Source organism: Anguilla anguilla, chromosome 2 (assembly GCF_013347855.1).
Source record: "Anguilla anguilla isolate fAngAng1 chromosome 2, fAngAng1.pri, whole genome shotgun sequence".
Classification (NCBI taxonomy): Eukaryota; Metazoa; Chordata; class Actinopteri; order Anguilliformes; family Anguillidae; genus Anguilla; species Anguilla anguilla.
Window position 1 is genome coordinate 53,111,909 of NC_049202.1, and position 20,393 is coordinate 53,132,301.

The 20,393-nt window shown below is 38.1% G+C and overlaps 1 long non-coding RNA gene across 1 annotated transcript; it reads left to right on the top strand.

The window, feature by feature from the left end:
• The first annotated feature begins 464 nt into the window (after positions 1–464).
• On the top strand, positions 465–19,616 carry LOC118220169. The gene is made up of 3 exons (XR_004763924.1): positions 465–684; positions 1,247–1,327; positions 19,348–19,616. It is a non-coding gene; the product is annotated as an uncharacterized LOC118220169 (long non-coding RNA).
• Positions 19,617–20,393: the final 777 nt, after the last annotated feature.

The following is a 20,393-nucleotide window of genomic DNA, read 5'->3' on the forward strand; positions in this document are numbered from 1 at the left end:
TGCCTATTCTTGAGCATCAGCAGTGGAGCCTCTAATGGAAACACAACCAAAGCAGTCAAGTCCAAGTCACAGGTCAAAAATTTAGCAACAGGAGTAGGACTCAGTTATAAGTTGTCAGTATGTCCAGCTCAGAACCAAACCTTATAGCTTCACACTCCTGTGGTTATTACTATACTTTTTCCATTCTTGGGTTAATAAATAACTCATTATCGAAGGTGTCGTGTCACACTTGCCTGCATTTGGTGAGGCTAATTATTTATCCCTTCTCTTTTAGCACTGTTTTTCTCTTGGTTTCCCCATGTATATTAACTTGCAGTCTGTGGGAACAGATGGAGAGGGGTCATGTGACACAGGCAGGTGGGCAAGACATGCAGGGCTGATGCCTGTTGTCACAGTGGCCCAACCCGGGAACAGCGCTTGTTTTCTCTCAGATAAGATACTGTACCAATGACCTTTAGATTATTTTGGGGGAAATTTTCCAGCCGCTATGACCTTTGCTCTGCGTTTGAGGACTTTTGCATTGTGTGATAATACTTGGTGATAGGCTGTCTGTTTGCTCCTTTTCCTGCCTCGACCACAGCAGTGCTATCAGCTGTGCTGTGACATAATGTTCAGTTCTGGTGTGTTCCTTCATCTGCTGTATCACTTCTAGGATAATGTGTTAACAGTTCTGTTGGTTTAAAGGTAGGTTGCAACTGTGACATAATGGTTAACTTTTTCAAAGCCAGTGCTGGTGAAAATGGATGGGTGAACGCTGTAATGGATGTGGGCGGGCAGGTGTATTCGACAGACTTTTACTCTTATTTAATAACCTTTAATTCTGAATGTTAAACATGAAACAAAAATAAGTGAATAAGTGAATGCTCTTGTTTTAAGTTTTTAAAAACAAAAACTTTTTTTTTTAGCTCCGTGTCATACTTTAAAGTCATTTAACCGCAGCACACCACATCGTGGATTATCCCTTATGTAACCATTTTGTAACCTCCTTTCCTCAAGTGATGGAGAAGTATGTATTGAGCTTACAGGGACTTAATTAATTCCTTACTGAATGCTTGTATAAAATGTTTTACTATGTACACACTGGTGTCTCATCAAGCGCAGTGTAATTCAAATGATAAAAGGCAGGATTTGCATATGAATCTACAGCACAAGGCAGAGATGAAGGTGCGTTTGCACTTTCAATGCATCTATTTTTCATTCTTCCTTTTTGAAAGCACAGACTCAAACACCTCTCCATTTCTATTAGATGAAAGGGCACCGCGGAGCTGCTACTGCCTCAATTACATCAGAGAGCATGAAGACAACAATGGAGAGACTTACGTCACTGGTGTGTGCATGCGTATGTGACTGTGTGTTCTCAGCAGTTGAAAGCCTAGCTCCAGCATCGTGTGTTTTTACAGAAGGGAAGGAAGGGAGTTTTTACTGGAGGACCTAGAGCATTGTAAAGAGACCTGCATCAATACGAGCTGACAGAGCATCCTATTTGATAAATGCCCCAGAAAATTTCAAATCCAAAATAATAGAAGGGAAAAAAAATAATAGAAGAGATCAAACAAAATTCAGGCAAGCAAGCAACATGCATATTTCCATAAAAGGCAAGATAACTTCGCTTTATTACCTGTTCTTAGATTTGCTAGACATCGTTTATTTGGTGTGAAATTGTATAACATATCTCGCTATTCATTGTGGAAATCAGCACCCACATGCCCACTGACACCTGAGAATGACCTTGGTAGTATTTCTGGATTTTAACCCATCAGTTCATTCTCTGTTTGAACAGCAGGATGTCCTTTGGGGGCTCATAAAGGAGCTCTGACATTGAGTCCACAGTGCTATAACTCACAGTGAAATGTGGGCATAAAGCTAAAAGGAGTTGCATTGCCATTTGAAATATAGAGGCAGCTATCTTCTTCCATGATTGCATTGGTAGATTTCATGCACACTTACTGCCAAAACTGCTATCCAATTTAGGGTAAATTAAAATAAGGTTAGACATACTGATATAATAATCTGAACAAGCACCATGATGATCATACAGTAGTCACGTAAAAAGAATTGCGAAATAGTTTTACAGTGCAACAAAAAACGTCTCAAGTTTATGACATGTAGACAAGAAACTGTGTCCCTGGCAACACATGAGAGTAGGAATAATATCTGGAAAACAACCATTGCCATCCCGTGATAAGTACGAGTTTACACTTCAATGAAACATAACAAAAACATTCCAGTAAATAGCCTAAACCATAAATACAATCTAGCAAACCGAAACTCATGCTACTTTCTCTCATTTTAATCAAGCAACAAGCCAGCATTATGCCAGGTTCACCGTAATATTAAAATTCAATGGTATCAAATGGTCTCACAGTATGTTTTCTAACATGGATAGCTAACCATTTACTCCATTTACTGCAACAGCAGCTATACTGTCTTAGCAAAATTGTAGCAAAGCCGTAGTCATTCAGTTCAGCACCTATGTGATGACATGGGAGCCTATGTAGACTAAGATCAAAGCACAATATACTTTGTGGACACTTGCTAAATTGAATAAATATGGCACACATAGATGCTTTCAGTGGAACGTTCACATGTGGTCATGGTATACCCCAAGACCAAACTTCCAAACTTGTGACCTATTGTTGTTGTTTTTAGCAGAGTAACTAGCAAACATGCTGGCTAGCTGGTTACAATGAGTTGTATGGCTCTTGTTGTGTTGTGGGATGCTCTGTGAGGTGGGGAACAAACCGACTTTCAAAAAATTTGGATGTTTACCTTTCTTAAAGAAAGGCAAAAAGCATGGACCAAGAGGGAGGGCAGGAAACCAGAAAAACATTGCATATGCAGCAGTACTCATTCATAACTGATGCAAAACTTTGGTTTTCCGTGATCGAAAACTATCTAGGCATAGATAACTAGTTTAGCTAGCTATGTAGTTACTTGCTAACAAGTTACCTAAAAACATTGCGGCAGCCAGACAAGCTGAGCTCAAAGTCAGTTTTGTTTAACGCTGTACAACAATCATTGGCCTCAGGCAACAGATTATGATTTGTGCCATGAAAACCCCATGTTTTTTAAAAATGTTTTTTACTATCAGTTTGGTTAATGACATTTCAAAGTTGGAAGAATTGCACAAGAAATATGGAAAAGCAATGTTAAAATAATATTGATGCACATGTGCAGTAGCATGTTATTGTCAGTTTGAAAGGGCCTATATGCTAAACTGCTTAGCTAGTTGATGTAATTGTGACATTCAATGGATTTTTTGACCTATTTTAACAGTACTTACTACTGCTTTGTCGGCTCATATTTGTTACCCCATGAAAGACACCTTTCCTGACAGCAAGAAACTGGTATTACTTTGACATCAACAGCAACGTTTACCACAGATTTGATCAAGAGAAAAGGCCTACCTACACCTTTAGAGTCCTCAAGTGTCAGAGACTCACAATGAAGACAAATCTCATGCTTTTCATTGGAAATGTCTTTGGCTTTTCAGTGATATATACTCACTTGCTCTAACTAATTAATTCTTCCTGAAAAAGGAACATATTTATGAATGTTGCCAACAATCTTGGTTTGTTTTTCCTTGATGGTTGTCTTGTTGTTTAGTTATTTCTTTTCTCAAACAATTTAAATTTTCTGTTAGGAGTGCTAACTCTCCCCCTGGAAGGATTATATATAGTTTGGTTTTTGGGAGTGCAACTGCATAGATAGAGCTACAGAATAGAGCGTGAAATTGTATGCACTGTAAAAATCATTCTAGACAAGGAATGACTGAGCAGAAAGTCAGGCAGCATAGTTGGACATTAAAAGTTAATTAGTTTTGAGGCAGCAACGCTTTCTGTCCAGCCCATTCAATCAAATTGTTTTCCATCAGTTGCTACAATATATTGCCACATGCTGTAGGTATATTTCAATGACCATTTTGAAATATAGCTCTGGCAATGGAATGTTGACATTGTAATTGTTTGGATAGAAAGATGCCCAGGATTCTTTTCTAATTTGGATCACCAAAGAAGATGAACAGAACCAGTGGGAGTCTGCTGATTGACTGTGCATAATTACAGATATACATCACACTAAACTGAGAAGCTATACTAGTGCACAATCTTTGGATCTTCAAACAGCCCATGCAAGCTCTTAGATTGGTGCCTTATAAAATACTTCGCTGGGAAATTCTGAAAATTATGGTTCCGTCCTCCTACCTTTCCATTTGAAAATGTATAGAGTTTAGAGGAAAGACTTGAGGAAGCACACATGGGCATGTCTAAGATTTATGTTTTACATTACATTACATTTATTTAGCAGAAGCTTTTATCCAAAGCGAGGTACAAAAGTGCATGTTTTAACATGATGCTCCTGATAAAATACCCCTTCTTACATTATAGATGGTTTTTACAGAAATATGAATATGTAGAATACTGAATATAAAAATTCAGAAGCTTTGCGTGGAGCGAATTGTGACAGCACTTTCTTGTCACAAAAAAAAACAAAAAAAACAATGGTCTTGTCAAAGGTACAACTTCATTAATGTTTTTGTCTAAAAAGTTTGAAACATTGAAATTATGTGTAATATGTGACTCTGAGGACAAATATAATCAGAGTGGATAGGAGTGACTCATAGTAGGAGGGTGGAAAGCTCTTCCTAACTATTCTCATTGACAGGGATCGTAGTGTCTCACTCCATGGAAGGCTCCATGGTTAGTCTTCAGGTGTCCTCTTAGAATAAATCCTTGTCTGATTAGAAAACCCAGGGGATAACATCATGGCAAGTTACATTTTCAATATAAGTCACATATATACAGTATGAGAGTAATCGTGCTGCTGAGGTTAATGATTGCTGCTTCGTGTGAGGGGCCTCTACTGCTATAAGACTGCTGCCTGGGTGGAGCAGATCTTGGTCAGCAACAGTTTGAATGGTCCTCCTTGGTTCCCTCCTATCACAAATGTGGATCTTTTTCACAACACTACAGCCCACAGGGAGATGTGTACAGCCGAAGGTAGAGACTGTCTCGATTAGTCAAGTGTAATAGTGGTGAACATAAAATGGAAACACCAGAATCAAAGTCATATCATCAACAAAGGACCCACTGTTGTCCTTTGCAGATGATATGTTCCCCTCTGCTTTCAATGTTTACTTTAGGCAACCTTGCTCATAAAGTGTAAGAAAATAAAGCTATCACTGAAGCTCCCACTAAATGCATCCCAACTGTCAATTGCATTTTACTGTAAGTCATCCAGGTCTCCTCTCGCAGTCATCCTAGCCGTACATAGCAAACAACACTTTTCAGTATTATTATAGATGACCCTATGCATGCTGGGATGTTAATTGCTTTATTAATGGATGTGCCACACATGCATATATTTCCTGGTCTCTGGACAGATTTCGCTCTAGTACAGAAGAGAGACAAAGGCCATATGTGGTTTTCGATCACTGGAGAAGGAAATGTGAAGGACAAGTTATATTGTGGTCATATTCTGAATACATTATAGTGATACATTTTTGTCTGAGCAGAATTGACATTTACCATTTACCTCTCTGTCTGACTCAAGCCCTTTATATTGGGATAAGGGAAGTGAGCCTCTGCTCTGCTCCACTGTAAATTTGCAGAAGTTACTTTGAACATCTATTATTCAAAAGTGCACAAGTGCAATGTGTTCTCAGCCCTGATGAACTAGAGCTGTTCAGTTTGGCTGAACATGTAGAATTCTGTGTTGGCACAGCCACGTAAAACCTAGATTGATTCTACATTCTGTTTCCTCTGAAGGTGCACCTTATGGTCATAAGACCCGCCTTTTACTTACTCATAAGGCCCTATAATACAGGAAACAAGAAAGGGTTTGGGCTGAAACATAGTGTCTGAGCTAGGTGGTATAATTTTTAAAGGGTAAGTGAACAAATGGATGGTTTGGCTAAGCAATGCTTCTTTCCTAAGTCTTCATAAAGCTTGATAATTAGATTGCATGCCATGGCAATGGCTGTGGACCCATAAACAATTATTGCTGCATACAGTAGAAAATTGTTGGTATTTTAAATATGCTTCAGTGAATTATTAAGCACTAATCAGAAACACATCGCCAACCTTATGGAAATCCACAAAGTCCTGGGAAACAACCTTCGATGAGCAAGAAATGCAGATAGAAAAACATGATTTGTTCTCTAGAGACTGTCCTCACAATTATGAGAATTTCCTTCAAATGCCAAAAAGAATGGTGGTATTTAAGCAATACAGCACAAGAAGCAGTGCTGTATCATAAATACAGTCATGGGTTAGGCACCCTGCAAATTGTTTACTGAATAAACCAACTGCCACAACTCAGATATAGGAAATCAAATCATATTTTGTCTAACCATTTTTTGTGTGTGCTTGTTACGTATATCCCTGTACCACCATTGACAAATGTTAGGAGATGTAGGTTAAATCATTAATGGGCAGTTATAAAAGTATATGTACCTTTTTTATTAATTGTTGAAGAAATGTATTCAGTCATCCACAAAAGTAATGTATTTTTGAATGAAAAGTATAAATGGAGTATAATAATTGTATTTACTCATGATGAATAATGAAAACTTGGTATCAATTCTTGGTAGTGTCCTCAGGTCCTTACTATATTTTAAAGCTTTGTAGATTTGATTTACCCCCCTTATCATATGGCCCTGAAATTAGACTGTTTTGTCAAAGTCTACTTAGAAAAAGGGAACAGCAGCCTGAACAAGTCCAGGCTTAAGCCTGAGCCAAACTGTCCAATGGGAGTTCCTCTACTGCTAAATCATGTTTTTTCACACCTAGCAAAAATGCAAAAACCTTCTCTCACTACGGAATGGTACAACGGTACAACTTAATTTATGATTTCTGACTAGGCATTTCCCGCCGTCTCATTCAAAGATGATAAGTGTTTAATTACTGCCCCCCCCCCCCCCCCCCCCTCCTGCCTACCCCATACTCTCTGTGCTAAACAGGTCAATGGAAAGGGCTCAAAAGGATTTCTTTCAGTGCTGATTTATGGAACCTGTGCATTTCAGGACTAGTGTTAGTCGTGCCAAGTCCTTAATTTGCAGTCCCTGAAAAGGCAGGTGTGCATATGAGTAACAACCATTTCTGGCATTCTTTTCACTAATTAACTTCATAAATATACATACTGACTTATTGTTGACACAAATACTGCGATGCCAGAGAATCTTGATTATGTTGTGCACTGGTCAATTAATATTTCATCACCTAATTAACTGAGATACAAATGCACTTTTTGGTCAGCATATATTAAAAGCAATTTTTTGATAAATGTCTGTATGTATGCTGGTCAGTAAATAGACAATACATCATCACAGGCTGGAAAACATTTTATAGTCGCACACATAATCATACTAAACAAATCTATGCACAATATATTGTTCTCACTTTCTGAAAGCATAAGATAATTGCTTAGTTCAGGCTAACTTTTCTATTTGCTTATTTCATTTTTTCTTAAATTCCTTATAGAAGGTAACCTTAAAAACAAGCTGATATGTTCAGCATTGTCTCCTGGGGTTTCCAATTTTGGCTGTTACATCACAGTCTCTGAGGACATGCTTATGACCCTGTATTTCCACTACAATATTAAAGTTTGCAACTGCAATAACTCCACGGTGAAACAGAAGTGTGCACAAGCTTATATTCTTAAATACAAACAACACCTTAGATAATGGCTCTTGAGTGGAAGATTAATAATTTCTTAGATTTATCAGATGCTTGAATGTGCTTTTCACAAGGGCAGAAATTATATTCTGAAACAGGTGAGCTGAAGGTGAAAATAAAATATGTCTAATGAGAGAGAAGTAGGAAAGTGCTTCTGCCGACCTCTAATAACTGAAAGATATATCGATACATTTTAGGGAAGTGTGTAAGGTAGCTACAGTATATGCATTGTATGTGTGAATAGGCATTTACTGAATGTGACAGGAAATTAGTAAAACAATCATGGTAAGGGCAGAGACTCTTAGCAACTCCTAAAATAATGTCCTTTACACCATCCCTTACTGATATACTAAGAGCTGAAGACTTCAGTTCTGCTACCTAAGGCAATTTAGTCTGTACTCTGCAATCTTGCCTATTTGCTGATGTATTGTAAGATAAGATGGTTATTTCATTATTCTGTGCTCTGACCATTTGCAGTCATTTGTGTTGTCCGCAGGGTAGGCTTACTCTAAGTATCTGTGATGGTTCCTACTACCACATTGTCTTTACAGTGAAGGGCCCTGGTTTTCTCTGCAGTTATTGTGCATAAGAGTGTCAGTTTATTTATTTAATTAGTCTGTTTAAGTTAAAAAAGTGTCAAAATGCTGATCCACAGTGCTGGTATAAAAAATAGTCCTTAAATATGAAAATCAGAAAAAACAACAACACACACATGCGTAACATTGTTGCTGCACTGGAAATAAAGAAAATAAGCTATTTTATATTTTGAAGACATGCTGAAAACAAAGAGGACTACACTGGACTCAAGACTTTATGGCTCATATCAATGTAAGGAGAGCCGCACTTCCATTACATTACATTACATTACATTACAGGCATTTAGCAGACGCTCTTATCCAGAGCGACTTACACAACTTTTACATAGCATTTTTACATTGTATCCATTTATACAGCTGGATATTTACTGAAGCAATTTTGGTTAAGTACCTTGCTCAAGGGTACAACGGCAGTATCCTACCCGGGAATCGAACCTGCGACCTTTCGGTTACAAGCCCAGTTCCTTACCCACTGTGCCACACTCCGTCCAACGCCAATTTTAGCAGTCGATCCACTAAATTATTTATGTACTACATTTTTAAATCATTTTTTAAAAAATCATTCACCAGTATATTGGCACAGCTAATTCAAATTTAAATCGAATGCACATACTGTACTCTTTACCAATACTGTAGTAGTGTTAGGTGAATAGCAACTAGTACAGAGGTATAAGTGAACTTTATGACCACCAGAAGCAATCTAAGGCTGCATGTCTGTCCCATTTCTTCTTTTTTTCTTTTTTAAATTTTTTCCCCAGATAGATTTTTTATTTTCCAGATTTATAATACAACAAAAACAATATACAGAAACACTGACAGGGCAGGTATTTCATGCCCTTTCATTCCCCTGCCTCCTACACAATAGGAGTTGAGGTCAGATGTCCAGGGCATGTAAGACGATTTGAAGAGATAGCCTCGCTCTTGGACCAATTGACTTTGTACCCAGAAAACAAGCATAGTAAATAGTTATATAGTTGCTTGGAGAGCAAAGGAAGTTGCAAGCAATTAATCAACTAGCATTCTGGCAAACTGCCACAGCTCTGTAGATTGTAAGCTGGAGTTAAGTGATCAGAACTTGTTGGCTTACAGCCCTGCTGTAAAGTACTATCACCCTGTACATTAAAACTACTTGTTCCTGCAAAGGCTAGTCCTCCACATAATTTAAAATCTGCTGTTATAACCCTGAAACTGATGAGAGGGGTCAAATGTTGCCCATCACATACATTTTTATGAGATTAAGATGACTTCATTCCATATTCTGTGGAAAGAAGGATACATACACATAAATATATTTTATAAGATACAGGAATACATCCTGGACAGGCCACCAATCTATCGCTGGGCACATACACCATTCGCTCACACACTCATACCTATGGGTAATTTAGTCTCCATTTTGCCTACCTGCATACCGGAGTACCTGGTGGAAACCCAATGAAAGCTACATTGTATTACAGACTGGACAGTAATTATATGTTTAATGTACAATAAGCTTTTTACCATCCTCTCATAAGTGAGATGAAGTGAATGAAATCATTTTCAAATAGTAGCGCTGTAACTTTGAAAGAGCTATTTGAGTGAATGTAAGAACATTCTTCAGCAAGACAATGAATTGGGAATGCTTTAGCTTTAGCAAAGAGTATGCACAGCCTCATGCCCTTCATGTAAATATCATTATTTCATTTTACATATACTAAGGTCGCAGTCCTCATTAGGACACTGCCAGTGTACCCTTGAGCAAAGTACTTAACCTGCAGTATATATCCAGCTGTATAAATAGATGCAATGTAAATGCTATGTAAAAGTTGTGTAAATCGCTCTGGATAAGGGCGTCTGCTAAATGCCTGTAATGTAATTATCTATCAGACTATCAGCTGATAGATTTGTAAAATAGTTTTTTCTTTTGCAACAGCGTTACATGCAGCAGTGAAAATTCCTAAGCATACAGGCAAGATAAATGATGGTCAATTTGACTGCCCATGGCCATTTAAACCATTAAAGCCCGATGGCCATGAAATTAGACCAGCATCTAAAAATAACATTTTCTTAAATTATTTCTTTTATCAGTCATTGATTGAAGGTGCAGCGCTATAACCCATAAACCATTGTATAGCTTTGATGCAAAAAACCCCATTTTGATCGGTAAAACCACTAGAGATTAAAAATGACAGACCCCTTCCCTTATACTAAAAAATAGCATAGAAAAACATATATAGTGATAAAGATAAATGACTGCAAGAGTGATACTATTGTTGTAAATGGTTTTGTATATTTAAAACATGTTTTTGTTGAGATTATATTGTTGCTCTGCTGGAATTTGGGGGTGGCATGGTGGTGCAGTGAATACCAGCGTTACCTCACTGGAAGAAGCCTGACATCGGGCCTTTCTGTGTGGAGTGTGTTCGCCCTGTGACATGTGGGTTTCTCCGGTACTCCGGTTTCCTCCCACAGTGAATGCATGAGTGAGTGGTGTGTGTGCCCTGTGATGGATTGGTGACCAGACCATGGTGTATTCCTGCCTCTTTCCCACAGCATGCTGGGACCGCCCCAACCCCGATCCTAATCAGGAACTTAAAGTGGTTTAAGAAAATGGATGATGAATGGATGCTGAATTTCACTTACCACTATTTAAGAAGACTAGTATTGTGTTTTGTGGGTTTCAAAAAAAGCATGGATATGGAGATACACGCTATCGCTGAATTCCAAAAAATGATCAGTAGGGAATACCTTTTAGTTCACCACTATTCAGGTAAATTGGAAAACTAAAACATACAATGGATTAGTTGTACATTTTTTGATGTGACCATTTCAGAATTGTCTTTGTAGTGGTAAACCTGAGACTTTTCCATGTTAATACATTCCTAATAAATGTCCACCATCTAGCTAATTTCATGTCATTTTATTACTTGGTGCCCTATTTAATTAATCAACCAGGCATATTTTGCATCAATATCTCTGTGACCATGGAAACTGTGACTGTGTGGTGAAGAGTGGGAGGATTGCACTGTTTAAAGGCAACCCATTCCCACATCCATGAAGCAGTGAGTGAGTGGGTTCAGGAAGCAAGGATGAGTGAATATTACAGTTAATGCTCAAACTATTCTATTTACTAACTGCACACAGTTAAATAAAAAGCTAAAGCAATATAGAATTAATTGGAAAATACCAATGGTCAAGATTGTGGAATTAAATTATAATTGTTGTACAATATTTTCATTTTGTCACTCATTACCCTTGGGTATAGTAATACAGTCCCTGATTTAACTCTCTAACCAAGAATAAATACAGTTAAATGTAAGCAAGTAAATCTCATCTGTGATTAAAAAAATATATCTCAGTCCCTCTCTTTTGGAGATTTCTGAATGTAAAATAAATACATCTGAGGATAGAGGTATTTCCTGCTGCCAAATAAAGAAGGAATTAACTTAAAGCAGTGTTTGGTCTTCCCTATATTAACGATGACGAATTGGGTGACAGCCACTGAGCCCTCAAAGCTTTGTGAATTTTTTAGGTCAGCTCAAGGGTTTCTGAGAGCTTGGGATGTTTTCATCTTGAAATAGGTGCAGGGAAAATTCAGCTGTTACATAAATTCCCTGCACATGTGTAAGTGTCAACCAGATTTCTTTGTTCAGTAAAAAAAGATAAAACAACATATTGAGGCCATGACCCAACCACCATCCACAATTAACCCCCTTTACAACCACATACACAACAAAACAGGACACAGGAAGGTGCAGGACATAAATCACTGGAATAATTGAAAATTGGGAATGGAGCCAAGGCAAGGTTTTTTCACTGCCATTTTATTTTGGAGGCAGATGATCCAGATTGAGACTGGCAGCTTTGTTACGCAGTCTTCAGTGAAGTGGGCTGTACGTACACGTCGATTTCCTTGTTCCTCCAACCGTAGCCACAGCCTGTAGCCTCGTAGAATTCATTCAACCCTGAAAGAAATCTGCTTTCTCTTTCTCACTTGCATGTTTATTCATTTAAATATGCTATTGCTAATTATAATTGCAAAAACAACTCTTTGGCTGCAATGTTGCAAATGACCCTATAAAAACCAAGTTTTCATTTCACTTTTGGAAATTGTTTTGTTTGAACAGACATTGTCATAACTGTTGGGTAAAATGTCAAATTGTTAAATTTTACAGTAAATTACTGCAGTGTAATCAATAGTTAGGTGTGTGTGCGCGAGTGAGTGTGCGTGTGTGTGTCTGTGTGTGTGTGTGTGCCTGGGTATATGTGCATGTGTGTGCGTGCATGCTCCTGTATATGAATGTATGTCTCTGTGTGTATGTGCATGTGTGTGTGCCTGTGTGAAAGCATGTAGGAGTGTGTGTGTGTGTGTGTGCCTGTGAAGGTGTGTTTGGGGAGGAGGGGCTCCTTTCTGAGCACACTGCCTCAGGTTTCTCCCTTCTTCCCTGGCCAACCAAAGGGTTGAGGCAGGTAGATCAGTATTCTGCCAGCATGAATGTCATTGAATCCCTGCTGGCTTCAAGGCAGACTTATTTGGGGTAAACTCCACTGTCCTCATCCTTGATCCTCTATTTCTTTTTGGTTGCAGCACACTGGTGTGGGAAAGGGTGGGCCTTTCACACCGAACTGATACTGGACTTCTCCTTAGAATTCCTGAATACACAACATATCCATAACATTTAAGAGCTCTTAATGGTTCTGACCCCATTCACTATTCCTGTTTTATAATTCATATGCGCATAGCGTGCTTGGTGAGTTGTGTGCCAGATGTGCGCTGTGCAGCTTGCAGAGGGCTTGTGGGTCGTGACGGCCATGTGCTCAGCTGCAGACTCAGTGAGGCACAGGGATTCTTCAGTGTCCTGCTGCAGAGCACAGTTTAGGCTCCAGTTACTTGAAGCCCCAGTGGACCCACAATCTCATTATGCTGATGCAGTTTCCACAACAACAGGAAGATTGAATTAAAGCAAACTTTATGACACTGCGTATTAAACATAAGGGTTCTAACTCTGCCTTCGAGTTGTTTATTGGCATTTCTTTCATTTGATAACTTGCCAATATATTAGAGTGGACTTGTCACACAGAGGAGAAAGCTCAACAATTAGGTTTTGACCATTAAAAATGCAACACAAATGACCTCCTCTCTGTATGACCTCAGACATTGGCCCCCGAGAAACACAAACCGGAATTTCAACAATTGAAAATTTTATTACAAATTTAAAAATGAAGTTCAGAGAGAGCAGAAACTGTAAGAATACTGTTAACAGGTTAACCCGTTAGGCCCTAACTATTTACAGCAGGTTAGAAGTAGCCTAATACTCAAACCAATATCTTAAAATTGACACCAGTTATTATGCTACAATAAAATTACAAAAGTGTAATAAAAAAATTTTAAATAAAAATTGATTAAAGTTACTAAAATCCCTGGCTTTTATGGGGATGAAGCAATTCCTCTTTTGCTTTAGACTGGGTCTATGCAATCAGAGACAGGATTATCTCAAGCTCCCTTTTGCCAAATGAGTACTATGTGCTGAATATCGTTTAAACTATGCTGAAGGAATGAGGCTCTTTTTTGTTTTGTATAATTTTGGCGCATCGCAAGGACTTTCATTCCCCTGGAACTTTTTACAGTTTAGCCTATGTGTTTCTCTGTGGAATTGTTCCAAACTGCATCAAAGATACCCTGAATGAGGGGCAGAGGGAACATGGCCACCAATGTAAGTGTAATTCTAATTATAACACAAAATGGGTAGGACTGTTGCTATTGCTACTACTCCTATCAATGAATCACTGATTTGCACTAATCAATGTCTTTTGAGATCAAAGTCTTTTGATCTTCTTTATATATGACCGTTTTTGACAGTAGCTGAACCCATTGTAATGTTCTTGAAGCCTCTTTCTCTTTTCACTATTCCCTAGCAACAGAGTTATGGCAAGGTCTATATACAAGCTCTTTCTTACAATGTTAATCCATTCTTTAAGAGAAAGGATAAATGGAAAAAAGCATGTCCCTGCTGAACAAGATCTCAATTAAACCTCCTCAATGTGAATTTCTGTAGGGTTCAACTGTCAATCAGTAACAATGCTCATATGTTCACACAATATATACTTACAGTCATCTTGGTTTTTATTTCATTTGTCCTGAGTTCTATTTTTATAGTGGAATATAACTGGAATTTTCTGAACAATATGTATGATTTATACTGTCTCACTATTAAGGGATGCCATTTTACAGCAACTTGTATTTTAAAACTGACATTTTCTCTCCCCCCTCCAAAGTAATCACTCTGTAGCATCACACCAGTGAGGGGAACAGCCAAGGGAATCGGGGACACAGGAGAGGGGAAATGGAAAACAATCTGTATAGAAGAAAAAGGAGGACTTTGGGACAGTGACTTGAGCAATGTGAATTAAGCCTGTCGTGATCTGTTCAAGCAGACTTAAGGTGCACTGAACTACACATTTAGTCTGCTAAATTGTATTCAGTCACAAATTCCCTATCCACTATCCCATGCATGCAATGCTAGCCCCTTATATAACCATAGACATTAATATTGATTTAATTTTGTTCTTATCATCCAGAGTGTGATTGATATACAACATATTATTATTTTTCAATAATTTAATCTTTTCAGAATTTATCCAGCTTATTACAACAATAATTTCTGGGAACAGACAGGATTAGGTTCTACAGATGAATAATTGATCAATTCCAATTACCTTCCAGACAATAAATAATATTTTAATCATTGTCCCAGTATTCACTCCCATAGTCAGGAACACACCTCAAATTCCTTTTTGAGCAATAGCCAAATATATAAATATAATAATAAAATGGTAATAAAAAATAAAATAATAATTTTCAGCCCACTCAAAAATGGAGTCTTCAAAACCCTTTCAAGGCCCATGAATAATATAATATGCTGTTCCAGTCCTATAGGTTCTTACAAAGAACAGAAATTATGCAGAAAGAATGACAGCCTCCCATTGGACCCGCAACCATTGAACAGGAGAAAACAGAACATACGTATATGGTTTTACTGATCTGGATTTTCACCTCATTGTTGGGTTATAGGTGCTGATTGAGCTCAGTGTGTCAGTGGGAGCAAAAACAATGTGATGCAAATGCAAAAAAAAAATGTGTGTGTATATATGTGAAGTCTTCTCAAGGAACTTTAGTGATTGTAGGCCTAAACTGCGTTCTGCTGAGCACTAGAATTCTGTATGCTTCTTGTCTATAAAAAGCTCTCCTGTGTCCTAGGGTTAGGAAAAACACTATGCCTTGCATAGAGTCTGACGGCTCAACTATCCGTCTCTGAGGATTTCAAATCGAAATGCATGCACTTTGCAATCCATGTGTTTCCAGAAAGCAAAGCTTACACTTTGAAAATAAGATCAAACATTTGGCCATTAACTATGATATTTATATTTATATTTATAACTGTTTATCAGACCCCATTTGTCTTCTGGCCATGTGATTGCTGCTATTTTCTGTGTGGCAGCTGTGCCGCAGGGCAGTGCACACTCCTAATGAGTGACACATTTCCTATTTAGCTGCTTCCTGTTCTGGTATTCAGGGGCACTCATATTGCCTCTCATGTGACCAGCCTACGTAAGTGTAATAAAACATAGGTATCTGTGACTACATTGGCACTGCTCAAGGGAACATACTTTGTTTGCAACAACCAAACTGAGCAGTTAACGTGGAACCACAACATAGAACGCTGTTCTGCATCTTCTTCTTCTTGTCTCTGTCCTTGTGCATATTAGGCCTTTGGTGGCCATTGATACCCCCGCAGCACAGTGACACAGAAATCAATAATGTAATATAGATGCATCTCCGATAGCTCAATTCATCCATAACCATCACTTTATAATCCAGTTGCTATGTTCTACAATTTGGTTTGCATTTTTATTATGGTGCATTGCCTTTGACTTAAAAGAAACACAAAACATCCAAACAAAAAACGTTTTGAAATTTATGTTTTTTTCAGCTTTGGATTGATACATCAACAGATCATTATCATTCATGATGATTTTGATAAAAGCAAATAAATAGCATGTTAAGGAGACTCAAGTGACATTAGCCATTGTATTTCCCCTTGATAGTGAAGAAATGAGCAAAGTAGTCACGGTGTGTTCCAGTCCTCTCTCTCTGTTTATTTCAAATCTCCTCATACTCCTCTCCTCATACTGCAGCAAAGGGGATCCAGTCCAGCTCCACCTGCCTGCTTACAGGTTAAATGACTGATTACCATTCTTGGGTGTAATACCACAGTATAACCCCAGGATTTGTCATTGCGTTAATCCTTCTCCCCGTTCTCCGAGGAGTAGAGTAACAAAATATTTGATTTGCCACATCATAAATTTATGCAGTGGACTACTTGGACACGATAAATTACATGGCACATGCTTTGTTGCTTTTAACCACTTAGATTCACTGTACTCCTAATATAATTCACATCTTTTATGGGTGGCAAAGGCCCTGGAAGGTAGCTTTTTGCAGAATGCTCAGAGAAGTCCAGGGCTTGCTGTACACACATTATTTACTGGCTTTTATTGGCAGACGGAAGACCGGTACTGGCCTTGGACTTACATGGTACGGCAAGGGACCTGTAGGGAAGGCAAGCTGCTCTGTGCAGACTCACGCAAACCCCTCTTATTCCCTCTCTCAGATGTCATGCAGAGGCTGAATATTATTAGCACGGGCTATGCACCACACCAAACTGGAAGATGTGTTTTCATAGACACTTATTTAGGGCAGTAATTGGTTCAGGTATGCATTCTTCTGTGAGCTATATTTTTGTTTTGTTTTATGGATGTGATAAGACCAGTGATTGTGTATTAAATAATGCCATCACTAACAGCCTCCACCAGGGTGAAGGACTAAGATTGTTCAGGTTCCCCAGCAGACAGAAAGCAGTAGGGAGGGATACTGTGGCACCAGACTTACAGTGATGTTTTAACAGTCATTTCAGCTTTGTGATATGCATATGCATTTGACCATTTATCAATTTCTCAGCTCTTACAGTAAATGTTTTTCAAAGGGATTTTTACCTCCTATGATTTAAAACGAAATGATGCTAATGCCTGTCTTAATGAATTACCAGGGATTACCCATGTCAGATTCTAGTTTTAAGGCAATATTGCATTTCCTGGAACATTTTGCCTAGGGTAGGCAAGTTTTGCTGAAGCATAGACCAGCCATTAGGAATAGTTGATGACTGTGTTGTGTTGGGACTGTATTGAGTAGTAAAACATTACCCAGCTATGCCTCTCAATAATATGCATATGCATTTTACCATTTATCAATTTTACAGCTCTTACAAGTCCTCCAAAGGGATTTCCCATATGATTTAGAAAGAAATGATGCTAATACGCATCTTCCAAATGAAGTACTAGGGATTACCAATGTCAGATTGTAGCTTTAAGGCAATATTGCAAATCCTGGAGCATTTTTCCTAGGGTAGGCAAGTTGTGCTGAAGCATAAACCAGCCATTAGGAATAGTTGATGACTGTGTTGTGTTGGGACTGCATTGAGTGGTAAAACATTACCCAGCTCTGCCTCTCAATAATGCATGCTTAATTAGCAGACACTCAAATAGGGCGAAACTGAGGAGAGGCCAGAAACAGGAGAGGGAACGAGACTCAAGCACAGTGTACCCTATTCATCCCTGCTATAGTTTGTTTTTGTTTTTTGAAGAGTTAAGACTTCCCACTATTCAATTTTATCTGTCTTCAGACCTCACACATATGCATTGTTTAGCGATTTTAATTCAACAACATGCAAAAAGAGACAGATGTCAATGTTCGGCAGTGAGACAGAGATGCAGCAGCCATGATTTTTTCCATCCTCACATTTCAAACTTTTTGTATTTTTAGCCCGGCTGTATATTGATTGCATCTGCTTTCTTTTCATGTAAATTGTTCTGCCACTGTCAGAAGTAGGCCACGTTTTCCATTGTCCTTGAGGAAGCAGAATAAAATGCCTCTTACATTATTTAGCATGAAATCTTCTCAGTTTCATCAAAATGTAAAGTGAATCTAATACAGTTGGTACAATCTCATCAACCCCAGGAGACCCCAAGAGACCCAAGTGTCTTTCATTGAAATCATTTGAGCAGTGTTTTCATTTTTCTCTTGCTTAAATAGGATTTGACACTTCCTACAGGACACTTCTACTGACAGCAAATAAGTATTCACAAATAAATGTAATTGTTATAATCTACAAACAATGAAGAAATCTTAAACTGTTTATTTTAGAATGTACATTGTTTTATCTGCAGTTAACTATTATAAGAGATGTAAATGTATCAGAAGCATGTGTATTTTTCAAATTGTATTTTAGGATTGTGAAGAAAGCTGAAGTATTATTTTCAGGATTTTTGTCTTTCAGTAAACCATCGTTATTTTGGGAGAGCAGAGGGAGGAGAGGCTACCTGAAGTCAGTGATTTATCATTACATTTATTCGTTTGGATTTTTTTCTTTCAGTTCATAATCTGACATGCTGAAGTGCTGTCCTTGAGCGAAAGATGGATTTTTGGCCCGGATAACATGTGTCACATGGAGACAGTATAACACATTAAAGATGGGCGAGGCTTACTTTTGAAATTGGCTTTCACATTGCTTTCACAGTCTTGTTGACATTATCTGAGATGAGCGCAGAGTGAAATCTGGTTTCTGCTGTGTGTTAAGACACCATTGCACCATTGTCTTATTTCATTTTACTTATTGAAGATGAATTATGTAAAGTTGCTTCAAGACCTTGACCTGCATTCAAACATTTGTCCTTAACATTGGCTTACAAATGTTGTTTTAAAAAAAAAGAAGTTTTTTGTGATTATCAAACTCAGTGAACTGCATGTATAAAGAAAAAAAGAATGTCTGTGTTCATTTACATATCTTTCAATAGATTTATGTTTTTGATGTTTTTCTAGGATGCACTATGTAGTGTGATTATGCTTAAGGATGGTTCACGTCCTGTTTTGCTGTTTCTTCATAGGCTGAGTTCATAGAGTTCTTCATTGCCAGTGCTGAGAAAGGGGTTTTGTATGTATTTTAGGCACACTCCAGTCATCATTTCTGCATTTTTTTCCTCAGGACTCAACAACAGGGACTCAACACAAAACCATGGAAACAGCAAAGCTTTTTTTGGAACTACAAAAGCAATCATGAGCATTGTGCTGATTTTGAAATCAATAAACATCCACACTTTATAAAGGTTTCAGATTGTAGTCAAAGACTTGTGAGTATGATTAGCAACAAAATTGTATTAATTCAACCAAGTTTAGCTAACTGGTTATGAACGTAGTGTATTAGCATAGCAGCTAATAACAAAAATGTGCCTGGGACATCACACAAAGGAATTCTGTTTACAATAAGGACGGAGGACGGAGTGTAGCACAGTGGGTAAGGAACTGGGCTTGTAACCGAAAGGTCGCAGGTTCGATTCCTGGGTAGGGCACTGCCGTTGTACCCTTGAGCAAGATACTTAACTGAAATTGCTTCAGTATATATCCAGCTGTATGAATGGATACTATGTAAAAAAAGTTGTGTAAGTCGCTCTGGATAAGAGCGTCTGCTAAATGCCTGTAATGTAATAAGAGGTGTACATGCATGTACACTTTGTCAAATGGGAAGTGAGTTTCTTATTGCTGATTGGAACACCATTAAACGGGTGACTCAGTTATTTCTGGTGCCATTTTAAGGTGAGTTACTGAGAGTGAATGAAAATTCCTTTTGAGATGCAGCTTTGCTGCAGACTTCCATACCCCTACCCCTCTCTCTGTCCTTAATCCAAGTCATACCTGTGTGCATTTGTTCAGCCATTTTAAAGCAGTATTGTTATTTTGTGTCTGCACCATTTTATCACCACAGGAATTAAGGATCAAATGTTCTTTCTTAAAGCCTGCCCAGGCCAGTGCCCCTGAAACATTAAGTGCTTTCTGTACTTCTATTCACATTTACAATTTCTCAATTTCCAGCTACCTAGCCTAGATCAAACGGCATTTGGTATATTTACCTAATATTTTCTACATACAGTATGCTCCAGTAGCTACAAAAATGATAATTATTTAGGCACAGCAGTATCAGTCTGACCTCTGTAGCAGCAGTGGGTGTCCTGATCTCAGCAGAAAGGTGAAGCA